The 11,592-nt window shown below is 45.5% G+C and overlaps 1 pseudogene; it reads left to right on the top strand.

Moving 5' to 3' along the window:
* The first annotated feature begins 8,893 nt into the window (after nt 1–8,893).
* Nucleotides 8,894–10,772, top strand: Gm12263 (predicted gene 12263; annotated as a pseudogene).
* The last annotated feature ends 820 nt before the right edge of the window (nt 10,773–11,592 follow it).

Raw genomic sequence — 11,592 nt, 5'->3', positions numbered from 1 at the left:
GTCCTAGCAATTCACCCTGGCAGGGACTCAGGTGAGAACAGTGGCCCACAAGGTCCCTCCCTGACAATGCGTCACAGTGAGAAGGGAGTCAACCTGTTAGTGGGGATCTGGTCCAAGTTACTCAATGATTTTCCCTCAGCCAAGAGCAGAATTTAGACCAGGCAGTAGGAGGGAAATTTACATCACCTTGCTGGTTCCATCAAAGGCCAGACACTTTTCTTTTTTTAACCCTCAGAACTCAGAAGTAAGCCCAGGGCCTTCTGCTTGCTATCACAGGGCTGTATTCCTAGCCTCACTATTACCGAGTTTCCCAAGCTGGCTTTGAACTTGAAAACTGCTTCTAAACTTCCTGAGTAGATGGATTGTAGGCTTGCTTTGGGGTTGTTTGTAGGACTCACTATCCAGACCCCCAGTGATATGACTCTCTAGAGAAGCCCAGATGTTGAGACAGGATCTTTCTGTCCTGGACCAGGCTGGCCTCAAACTCATAGAGATCCTTCTGCCTCTGCCTCTCCAGTGCTGAGTTCTGGGATTAAAGATGCGGGCCACCACACCCAGCTGGGTTTTTGTATCAACACTTTGTATGATCTTGTTTATTTCAGGAGTTATATGAGTGTTTCCATCAATACCTTTTGTAGCATTCCGTCTTTTGCCATTTCTCCAATATCTAACTGTATATTTTTCCTGTTTCCTGTCCCAGCTCATGCGGTAGTGTGTGTGTGTGTGTGTGTGTGTGTGTGTGTGTGTGTGTGTGTGTGTGTGTGTGAGAGAGAGAGAGAGAGGGAGAGGGAGAGGGAGAGGGAGAGAGTTTGAGGCCAGCCTGCTCTATGTAGTGAGTAGAGAGACCCTATCTCAAAAAGACAAAAACCAAACAACAAAACCAACAACAAGACAAAGTTTCAGCGGAAGACAGTTTTCTCTCGTCAAGGCCTGAACTCTGAGAACTGAGGTAGCGAAAACTAAGGGAGAAGTCCTTTCCTATACACCCTTTCTGGGTGAGCTGGTAATGCCCCTTCTAATCAGGTGATGGGGGAATGCGATTCAGTTGGGGGTCTCATGCTACCAGAGATGGACTACTGAGGGTTCCAGTCACCTAGAAACCACCCCATAAACTGAGACAGAACTTCATCTCTTTGGTTTTCAATTGAAACAAACAAACAAACAAAATGAGTGTGTGTTGTCAGTCACAGGAATTGGGCCTACCTTGAGATGTCTGTTCCGAGCCTCCTCAGCTTGGGGGCTGTGAACTGAACTCTTGCTCCCTCTGAAGGAGGTATGTGCACCTGACCACTAAGCTATCTTTCTAAATGGGGGGGGGGGGGGGAGTTCAATCAATTAATCTTCATTAGTGTAGCTAATGCCATGGGATCAAATTGGGAGTTGCTGAGCTCCAACCTGCAATTATACAAGCAACCACACGAGGTCACCATAAGCTCAAAGTATTTTAGACTAACACACTGGATTGAAAAGAAAAAAGGATTTTGACAAACATGGGAAATTTTAACATGGGACTTGAAAGAACTCCTTCAGCAAATTGGACAGTTTGTCCCGGCAGTCCTGAGGTGTCATTTATAGATGGATCCAGAAGGAAAACCACTGGTTGTGGTGGTGCACATTGGTAGGATTTGCTGAAAGAGGCAGAAGCAGGAGGATCAAGAGTTTGAGGCCAAACCGGGCGTGGTGGTGCATGCCTTTAATCTCAGCACTCAGGAGGCAGAGGAAGGTGGATTTCTGAGTTCGAGGCCAACCTGGTCTACAGAGTGAGTTCCAGGACAGCCAGGGCTACACAGAGAAACCCTGTCTCAAAAAAGAAAGAAAAAGAAAAAGAGTTCAAGGCCAGCCTGGACAACACACATTTTTGGGGGGCTGGAAAGATGGCTCAGTGGTTAAGAGCACTGACTGCTCTTCCAGAGGTTCTGAGTTCAAATCCCAGCAACAACATGGTGGCTCATAGCCATCTGTAGTGGGATCTAATGCCCTCTTCTGGTGTGTCTGAAGAGAGCAATGGTGTATTCATATACATTAAATAAATAAATAAATAAATAAATAAATCTTAAAAAAAACAAAACAAACAAAAAAAGAAATTCAGCAATTCCTTACTGGACAGCCTCAAGGGTTGATACTTGGTCTCAGGGCCTTAGGAGGGTGGAAAGAGAGACAGTGCTCTTGGCTCTGGCCATCTCAGAGAAGCTCCTGCTGAGGAGTGATGAGGGGAAACGCCCATCCCTTTCACCTGCTTTGAAGACAGGTCCTATGCTGGAACTTCCAGAGTGGAGTAGGGCCTCCTGCCTCCGACCAGTTCCAACATTGCCACCAACTATGTCAAATCAAAGTTTTAGAGTGGAGGAGATGTAGGGGGAAAGATGTGTTTGTTCAGATACAACAAATGCTAGGGAGAAGGAAGGGGATGGCCCAGCAACTGTCGTGTAGTCACTAACAGCTTGGCCACGTGCCATTTGGGAATATGCTCACATGTTTAACAGTGAGAACATTTCATCAGGAAGATCTAAGCTGGGATTAAAGGTGTGTGCCACCACTGCTGGGCCAAAGGTGAGACTCTTAACCCGGTCTTGAGAATGTGAGCCTGGCTGCTCACCTGCAATGCACCCACTCGCTTGGGGACTTCTAGAACCTGCATGGCGTCTGTGACTGTCCCCATAACTATTGCTGTTTTGTTTTCTCAGTCAAGAAGCATTTCATCTTTCAGATCATCCAGGACAGGGACAGAAGTGGCTGGTTAGTGTGACACAAGAATGACCTTCTCAGCACAATCTGATTAAAGATGCAGGTGGTTTGTCTGGCTGGACACCTGTATAGCTTCACTAGCAGCTGCAGGCAGCTTTCCTGGCTCTTGGGTGCCCCGAGCAGAACCCTTTGGTCCTGGTGGCAATGGCAACTCCCATGGTGGCTCTTCCTGCTCAGAAAAAAATTTAATTTTTTCCTAGTTATTAATGGGGGAGGGGTTGGTGTGCATTCCATCTCTCATGTACAGAAGGTAAAACACCAACCTGATTCTGAAATAGAATATACTAATAGGTAGAAATTGAAAAGGATGTGTGGGTGGGCTGGGTAAAGAGATGTCAAGTTAGCCAGGCGTGGTGGCACATGCCTTTAATCCCAGCACTCGGGAGGCAGAGGCAGGAGGATTTCTGAGTTCGAGGCCAGCCTGGTCTACAAAGTGAGGTCCAGGACAGCCAGGGCTATACAGAGAAACCCTGTCTTGAAAAACCAAAAAAAGAGATGTCAAGTTTAGAGTACAAGCCATATGCACGTCCAGGAAACTTGACACTAAGCCCCTGTGGATGTGTATATGTTTCAGATGTCAAGCAAAATAAACTATTTACCAGAAAGAATAAACATATACTGAAGCATATGAATATGTAAACATATACAAAATACTTCGTTCTCATGCATGTTGTATAGCAATTCTTTCTAATTGAAACATCCCATCTTGGAGAAAGGTTCATTAAGAGGAAGAATGGGGTCTTTGAGAGACGGCTTAGCAGTTAAGAGCACTGGCCAATTGTTCCGAGGACCCAGGTTTGATTCCCAGCATCCTGATAGGATCTCATAGCTGTCTGTAACTCCGGTACAGATCAGATGCCCTCTTTTGACCTCCAAGCTTAAACAAGCACACATGTGTTATGCAGACATACATGCAGGCAAAGCACCCACACCCATAAAAATAAAATGAATAATTTTTTCTAAAGAGTCAGGAAGTAGAGGTTGGTGGTTAAGAGCTGCTCCCCCCCCCCCATTAATAACTGAAAGAAATCAAAATAAATTTTCTGATCAGGAGGTGCTATCATGGAAGTTGCCATTGCCACAACAAGGACCGAAAGGTTCTGCTCCAGGAGACGGAGAGTCAGGGCAGCTCCCTGCGGCTGCATTTCTAGATCACCGGAGTTCATTTCTCAGCGCCCATGTGGCAGCTTGCAAACATCTATGATTCCAGTTCCAGGGGATCTGATGCGTTTTTCTGCCCTCCAAGGGTACCAGGCTCATGGCTCATAGACATACACGCAGGCAAAACACCTGTACACATAAAATAAAATTATACAAAATCATCTTTAGAAGACTCAGGAAGTGTACGAAACTTACAAGGCTCAGGAAGTAAACATTCTCAAACTGGAGGAAAGTCCTCAAATGTAAAAGATTCTGGAGGTCTCCGCCCAGGTCATACAGCTGTAAAAGCAGTAAGAACTGCTGCAGAGAAGGCTCTCTGACCTGTCACACTGCCTGAGACTGTGCAGCCTTCCTGGGTCGTCACCTAGGCTAGGACATGCTGTTCACTGAGGCAGCTGCCTGACAGCATCCATGCTCTTGAAACTACTTCGTGCTTATCCATACCTTCATGTGTAGCCCTCATAGACTCACAGGTTCACCAGATGGAATTACACTGGACTCCTTTCTTTGACCTGTTGTCCACGCCCTGCCTGGGGTGAGTAGATGGATCTCTCTCTCTCTCTCTCTCTCTCTCTCTCTCTCTCTCTCTCTCTCTCCAGGAAAAGACACACAGCACTGTAAATGCCCAAATAGGGATCAACAGAACAAGAAAGAAGTCATGGAGGAGTGGTGGCCGTGGGTGCTGAGGCAGGCAGGTGAGGCTGGTCCAGGTGATGGTGAAGGATGGATGCAGGATGCACAGGGCACCATCCTGACATGGCTACCTTTCCCCTATCCTTTGTAGGAGACAATGGGCCTCCTTGCTGAAACAAGAGTTACATGCTGTCCGTGATGGCTGGTACCATAGCCAATCAAGGCCAAGCCATCTGAGAATGGAATGCCACTGAGGGAAGTCTCAGGGTGGCCATCTTTCTCTTTTCAATATGTGGGTGAAGTCCTCATAAGAACCATAGGGGAAGGGCAGCCATTACTGAGAAAATGGTGTGAGAGAGGCAGTTTGAGATTCAGTTCTCTGTACTGTTCAAAATGTAGTTCACAGGCAAATTCAGATTCAGTGGGCACTATGGGTTAGGGCCTTAATGGCTTTCCATCTCTCTAGAGAAGTCTTATAATACCCCACTCAATTACTTCCTGTACTAGAAGGAAGTCTTCAACAATTTCTTCTTAGCTCACCATTAAGAGCTTTACTGAGCCCTGTGATGGTAATTTCACATCTCAGAAAAAGTCAAGCAACAAATGTCAGTAAAACAATAAAAGCCGGGCAGTGGTGGCACACACCTTTAATCCCAGCACTTGGGAGGCAGAGGCAGGCGGATTTCTGAATTCGAGACCAGCCTGGTCTACAGAGTGAGTTCTAGGACAGCCAGGGCTATACAGAGAAACCCTGTCTCGAAAAAAAAAAAAAAATTTACTTCAGAACATTCCTATTCCCTTTAGTCAAGTGCAAATAGTGAAGAATTCAAATGTATATAAGTAAAAAGATAAATAGCCTCAAATACATTATATGGTAAGCTCTCTCTCTCTCTCTCTCTTCTCTCTCTCTCTCTCTCTCTCTCTCTCACACACACACACACACACACACACACACACACACACATACACACACACACACAACAGGGTCTTACCATGTAGTTTTGGATAACCTGGAACACATTGTATAGACCAGAGTCCACCTGCCTCTGCCTCCAAGTCCTGGGATTAAAGGCACATGCCACCATGCCCAGCTGGGACTTTTTTTTTTCCCCCAGAGATTTCCTCCCAGGCAAAACCAGGTTCACAGCTTTGCTGAAGAAAGGATCTCAGGGAGAACCAGTATGAAACACAGTTGGATTTACTATAAACAGAAAGAGTGGCTGGAGAGATGGTGCAGAGGTGAAGAGCATTTGATGCTCTTGCAAAGGAGTGGGGTTCAGTTCTCAGTATTCACACTGTGCAGTTCACAAATGGTTGTCACTTCAGTTCTGGAGGGGGTGTGCAGGATCTCTTCTGGCCTCCCTGAGTACTGCATGCATGTGGTGCATGTTCACACACACATACATAGAAGGGCTGGGGAGGGGCTCAGCAGTTAAAAGCACTGGCTGTTCTTCCAGAGGCCCTGAGTTCAATTCCCAGCACTCACCTGGCAACTCACAACCAACTGTAATGGGATGTGAAATCATGGTATAGTGTGTGGATGTATATACAGACAAAGAAGCCATATCTACAAAATACATGAGTAAATAAGCCTTAAAAATATTCTGTGTTAAAAAAAAACAGATACAAACAACAAGAAGTAAACAAAGAAAACCCCAAAACAAAACAAAACAAAACAAAAAAAACCCTAAACCTTTAGAAAAAGTCTTAAGGGGCTGGAGAGATGGCTCAGCAGTTAAGAGCACTTACTGCTCTTCTGAAGGTCCTGAGTTCAATTCCCAGCAACCACATGGTGGCTCACAACCATCTGTAACGAGATTTGGCACCCTCTTCTGGAGTATCTGAAGGCAGCTACAGTGTACTTATATATAATAAATAAATAAATCTAAAAAAAGAAAAAAGAAAAAAAAAGTCTTAAAAGACTTTTAAACTAAAAAAAACACTTAAAGAGTTATTTTTGTTTGTTTGTTTGTTTGTTTGTTTGTTTTTCAAGACAAGGTTTCTCTGTATAGCCCTGGCTGTCCTGGAACTCACTTTGTAGACCAGGCTGTCCTCAAACTCAGAAATCCACCTGCCTCTGCCTCCTGAGTGCTGAGATTAAAGGCGTGCGACACCACGGCCCGGCAAGAGTTTCTTTTGTAAACGAAGTTGTGAGGTATATTTATGAGGAGTAAATTTTTTAGGTTTAGGGAAGAACAGATGATACTTAAGATTATAATTTTTTAAAGAGTTATTTATTTATTTATTTATTTTATTTATATGAGTACACTCTAGCTGTCTTCAGACACACCAGAAGAAGGCATCAGATCCCATTACAGATGGTTGTGAGCCAGCATGTGGTTGCTGGGAATTGAACTCAGGACCTCTGGAAGAGCAGTCAGTGCTTGTAACTTCAATTTTTTCACTGCCTATTTTTAATGATGGCTCTTAAATGCTTTAACCTACCCTCTAGTCCATCACCCATCAGAGGTAGTAGAAAAGAAAGGATACATGGGAAGTGAACCAGTTTAGAAATAGTTCTATGGAGCAAATCCTATCTGCATTGTCTAGAAACCAGTTCAGTTCAGTTCACAGGTCCACAGAGGCAGCTCGATCTACTCCCAAACACTTCAAAGATACACCAGCAGTCCAGTTCAATAGCATCAGGATAGCAAACACAAATCAGCAGCTGTGGCACTATATAGCAGAGACAGCCAGACCTCAGCCTCTGCTCAAGTCAGCAGGAGGGACCAGGAGAGACAACACCAGAAGTCTCCGTTGTGCCTCTCTCAGCGAAGTGAAGATCAGCGACTAGAAACCCACAAGCATTGCACAGCTAACTCTAAAAGCAAGCCAAGCTCAGCCTCTGTCACTGTCAAGTTCTTTTTATACTGCCTCCAAACATCACGTGTCCTCCAACAGTCTTGCCTCAGATGACATCACTCTGCCAATCAGCCCCAGTCTGCAAGAAACTGCAGCACACCACCAGAAGTTCTTTTTGATGTGTTTCTCTCTATGGAGTTCCAAGTGGAGTTCAACTATGCAACATAAGGCGGACTAGTACATGCATGTCATTAGCAAAGAGTCCTTCATCATGCGTCCTTTTACGTGCTTGCTTTAACAGAACATCTTTTCCCCTGTGTCTACTTCAGTTAAACATTCCTTTATGAGTCTGCCTTAGCCTTTCATCTGTGTCCATTTCAGCTAAACATTCTTTCATGTGTTTGCCCCAGCAAAACATTATCCAACCTGCTTTCCAAAGAACCCTTAAGTTTTTACTTCAAATGCTCTTAACCACTGAGCCATCTCTCCAGCCCTATAAATAATTTTTGCTCTATATAAACATAGTTTATTTACTGTTCAATATCCTTTATTGAAATGTCTTTAGGAAAGTATTATCTAGTCCCAAAGAAACACAATTTATTTCTTGTGTTTGACAAGATGCCTTTTGGAAATCTCTTTATAGGCTATTTGGGTTTCCTCAGTGGTGCCTAAAATGTCCTGTTTTGTTTTGTTCTTTGTTTTTGTTTTTTCAGCAGAAAGGGCAAGGCAGAAAAGGCAAGACAATAGGCTATTTTCCTTTCTCACATCACTGTAATGTCTCCTGTCTTTTTAACGTACCTCAGACAGACACAAATCTCAAAGTAATCCAGCTACTCTGGGAGAAGTGTGATTTTCTAGAGCCTCTAAGGTGCGGGCACTTGTCTGAGGTCCTCCTGCCTGTTGGGCATGGTGGCTCAAGCCTGGAACTTCAGCAGTGGAAGGTAAGAACATGCCGGCTCTATAATGCTTGGTGAGGCTGACTTACAGGAGACCTTGTCTGAAGAAATGAAATGTTATCCAGCCTCTGGGCAGCTGTGGCTATGTTTCTTGACTTGAAACACTTATGTAAGCCTAATCTTCAAGTCATGCATGGCGATCGCATACAGAAGCATTTCGTCATCCATCTTTGACTCAAGCCTTTTGGTTCCTTGCTTTGTTTAAGAGTGCTGAAGACCAGCTGCCAAGTCCTCTGTCACCACCACCCACAAACTGTACCTGTTCCTTTTAACTTTTTTTTAAAGATTTATTTATTATATGTAAATACACTGTAGCTGTCTTCAGATACACCAGAAGAGGGAGACAGATCTCCTTATGGATGGTTTTGAGCCACCATATGGTTGCTGGGATTTGAACTCCGGACCTTCAGAAGAGCAGTCGGGTGCTCTTACCCACTGAGCCATCTCACCAGCCCCCTTTTAACTTTTTTATGTGGTTTCTAGAAAATTAAAAATTATAGGGCTCTGCCGGAGGAAGCTGCGCGGGCCTGAGCTGCGTCCACCGGCCGCCTCCGCTGCCGCTACGCCTCTGTCAGCCTCGTTTGGTCCGGCTTGACCTGGTCCGGCCGGCCTGGGCTCTGCGGCCGCGAGGTCGCGGCTCCCGATGGAAATCCTATGACAGACAGTTTGGGTGATATCTGCAGGAAAGATCTTTAAACATTACAGAAGACAATAAACGCTAATGCATTTGAGAAAACGATAAAAATTGGGGGTAGGGAAAAAAGCAACTGTTTCTGCAACTTTGCTGGATGTTAAGATGTCCGTGGACATGAACAGCCAAGGGTCTGACAGCAATGAAGAGGACTATGACCCAAACTGTGAGGAAGAGGAAGAAGAGGAAGAGGACCCTGGGGACATAGAGGACTACTTACTATGTGGAGTAGCCAGTGATGTGGAGCAGCAGGGGGCTGATGCTTTTGATCCCGAAGAGTATCAGTTCACTTGCTTGACCTATAAGGAGTCTTAGGGCGCCCTCCATGAACATATGACCAGCTTAGCCTCTGTCTTAAAGGTATCTCATTCAGTTGCAAAACTTATATTAGTTAATTTCCACTGGCAAGTCTCAGAGATTCTGGACAGGTACAGGTCTAATTCTGCTCAGCTGCTTGTTGAGGCTCGAGTTCAACCTAATCCATCCAAACATGTCCCCACAGCCCATCCCCCTCACCACTGTGCAGTGTGTATGCAATTTGTGTGGAAGGAAAACCTGCTCTCTCTGGCCTGCCAACATCAGTTTTGCCAAAGCTGTTGGGAGCAGCATTGCTCAGTGCTTGTCAAAGATGGTGTTAGTGTAGGAATCTCATGTATGGCTCAGGATTGTCCACTTCGAACACCAGAGGACTTTGTATTTCCCTTGCTTCCCAATGAAGAATTGAGAGATAAATACAGGCGCTACCTCTTTAAGGACTATGTGGAGAGCCATTGCCAACTCCAGCTGTGCCCCGGTGCAGACTGCCCCATGGTTATCCGGGTACAGGAGCCTAGAGCCCGCCGAGTGCAGTGCAATCGGTGCAACGAGGTCTTCTGTTTCAAGTGTCGACAGATGTATCATGCCCCCACAGACTGCACCACAATCTGGAAATGGCTCACCAAGTGTGCAGACAACTCCGAAACAGCTAACTACACTAGTGCTCACACTAAAGACTGTCCCAAGTGCAACATCTGCATCGAGAAGAATGGAGGCTGTAATCACATGCAATGCTCCAAGTGTAAGCACGACTTCTGCTGGATGTGTCTAGGAGACTGGAAGACGCATGGTAGTGAGTACTATGAATGTAGTCGGTACAAGGAGAATCCTGACACTGTCAACCAGAGTCAGCAAGCACAGGCCAGGGAGGCCCTCAAGAAGTACTTGTTCTATTTTGAGAGGTGGGAAAATCACAACAAAAGCTTGCAGCTGGAGGCACAAACATACCAGCGGATTCATGAGAAGATTCAGGAGAGGGTTATGAACAACCTGGGAACTTGGATTGACTGGCAGTACCTACAGAATGCCGCCAAGCTCTTAGCCAAGTGTCGATATACCCTGCAGTACACCTATCCATATGCATACTACATGGAATCCGGTCCCAGGAAGAAGCTGTTTGAATACCAGCAGGCTCAGCTGGAAGCTGAGATCGAAAACCTTTCATGGAAAGTTGAGCGTGCAGACAGCTACGACAGAGGGGACTTAGAAAACCAGATGCACATAGCAGAGCAGCAGAGAAGAACCCTGCTAAAGGATTTTCAAGACACCTAAACTGGGCTGTGGCTGTGCCGGGGTGAGGAAGATGTAGCTGTGAGGCCGCCCGGCTGCCGTCCTGCAGGCTGCAGGCTCTGCCTTTCACCACCCAGGCAACAGCCAGGGCCCCACTCCTGAAAGACACTGGCAACACACCTCTTAGCCGATTTGTTTTCTCCTCATCTTTTTTATTTTTATTTCTACCAGGGTAGAGGCCGTGTTGAGCTGGCCTCTAATGAGGACTTTAAATTTCCCCTGGATGGTTGTTGGGCGGGAGGGGACTTTTTTTTCTGAATGGCTATTAATAGTATTAGATCATTACAACTTATGTAATTTTCAAAGGTTGTGCGATTATAAGGGAAAGAGGCAAACCATAGATAACACAGAGCCCGATTAAAATAAATTGGCATTGGAGTGCTTCACCCTTTAAAAAAAAATTATAGATGTGGCCCTTCATTAACTTCTATTCGAAGCTGGGCAGTGGGGGCGCATGCCTTTAGTCCCAGCACTTGGGAGGCAGAGGCAGGCGGATTTCTGAGTTCAAGGCCAGCCTGGTCTACAGAGTGAGTTCCAGGACAGCCAACATTACACAGAGAAACCCTGTCTCGAAAAACCAAAAAAAAAAAAAAAAAAAAAAAAAAACCAAACAAACAAAACTTCTATTCAACATTGCTATCTTAGAGGAGTGCCTTCCCTTTTAAAGCTCAGGCTAGCTCCTTGTTTTGGCCAGAGCTCTCTAGATGAACAGAGCTGATAGTATATATATAATTTATTAGAGTGCTTTACAGGCTGTGGTTCAGCTAGTTCGATACTAGCTGTCCCCCAACAGAGAGCTGTGGGCAACCCATGGGGACGGATGTCTCTGTTGGTCCTCAGTAGACACTGGAACCCTAAAGAAGTAGATTCTAATAGCAGCAAAGGCATGCTTTGGTGGCAGGGGAGACAGACTTGCCAATGGGAGGGGAGACAAGCAGGTAAGGAGCAGGAGCTTCCTTCTTCCACATTGCATCATATAGCCTGTCATGAAGGTGTGCT

Source organism: Mus musculus, chromosome 11 (assembly GCF_000001635.26).
Source record: "Mus musculus strain C57BL/6J chromosome 11, GRCm38.p6 C57BL/6J".
Classification (NCBI taxonomy): domain Eukaryota; kingdom Metazoa; phylum Chordata; class Mammalia; order Rodentia; family Muridae; genus Mus; species Mus musculus.
This window is presented reverse-complemented; position numbering and strand designations above follow the sequence as displayed.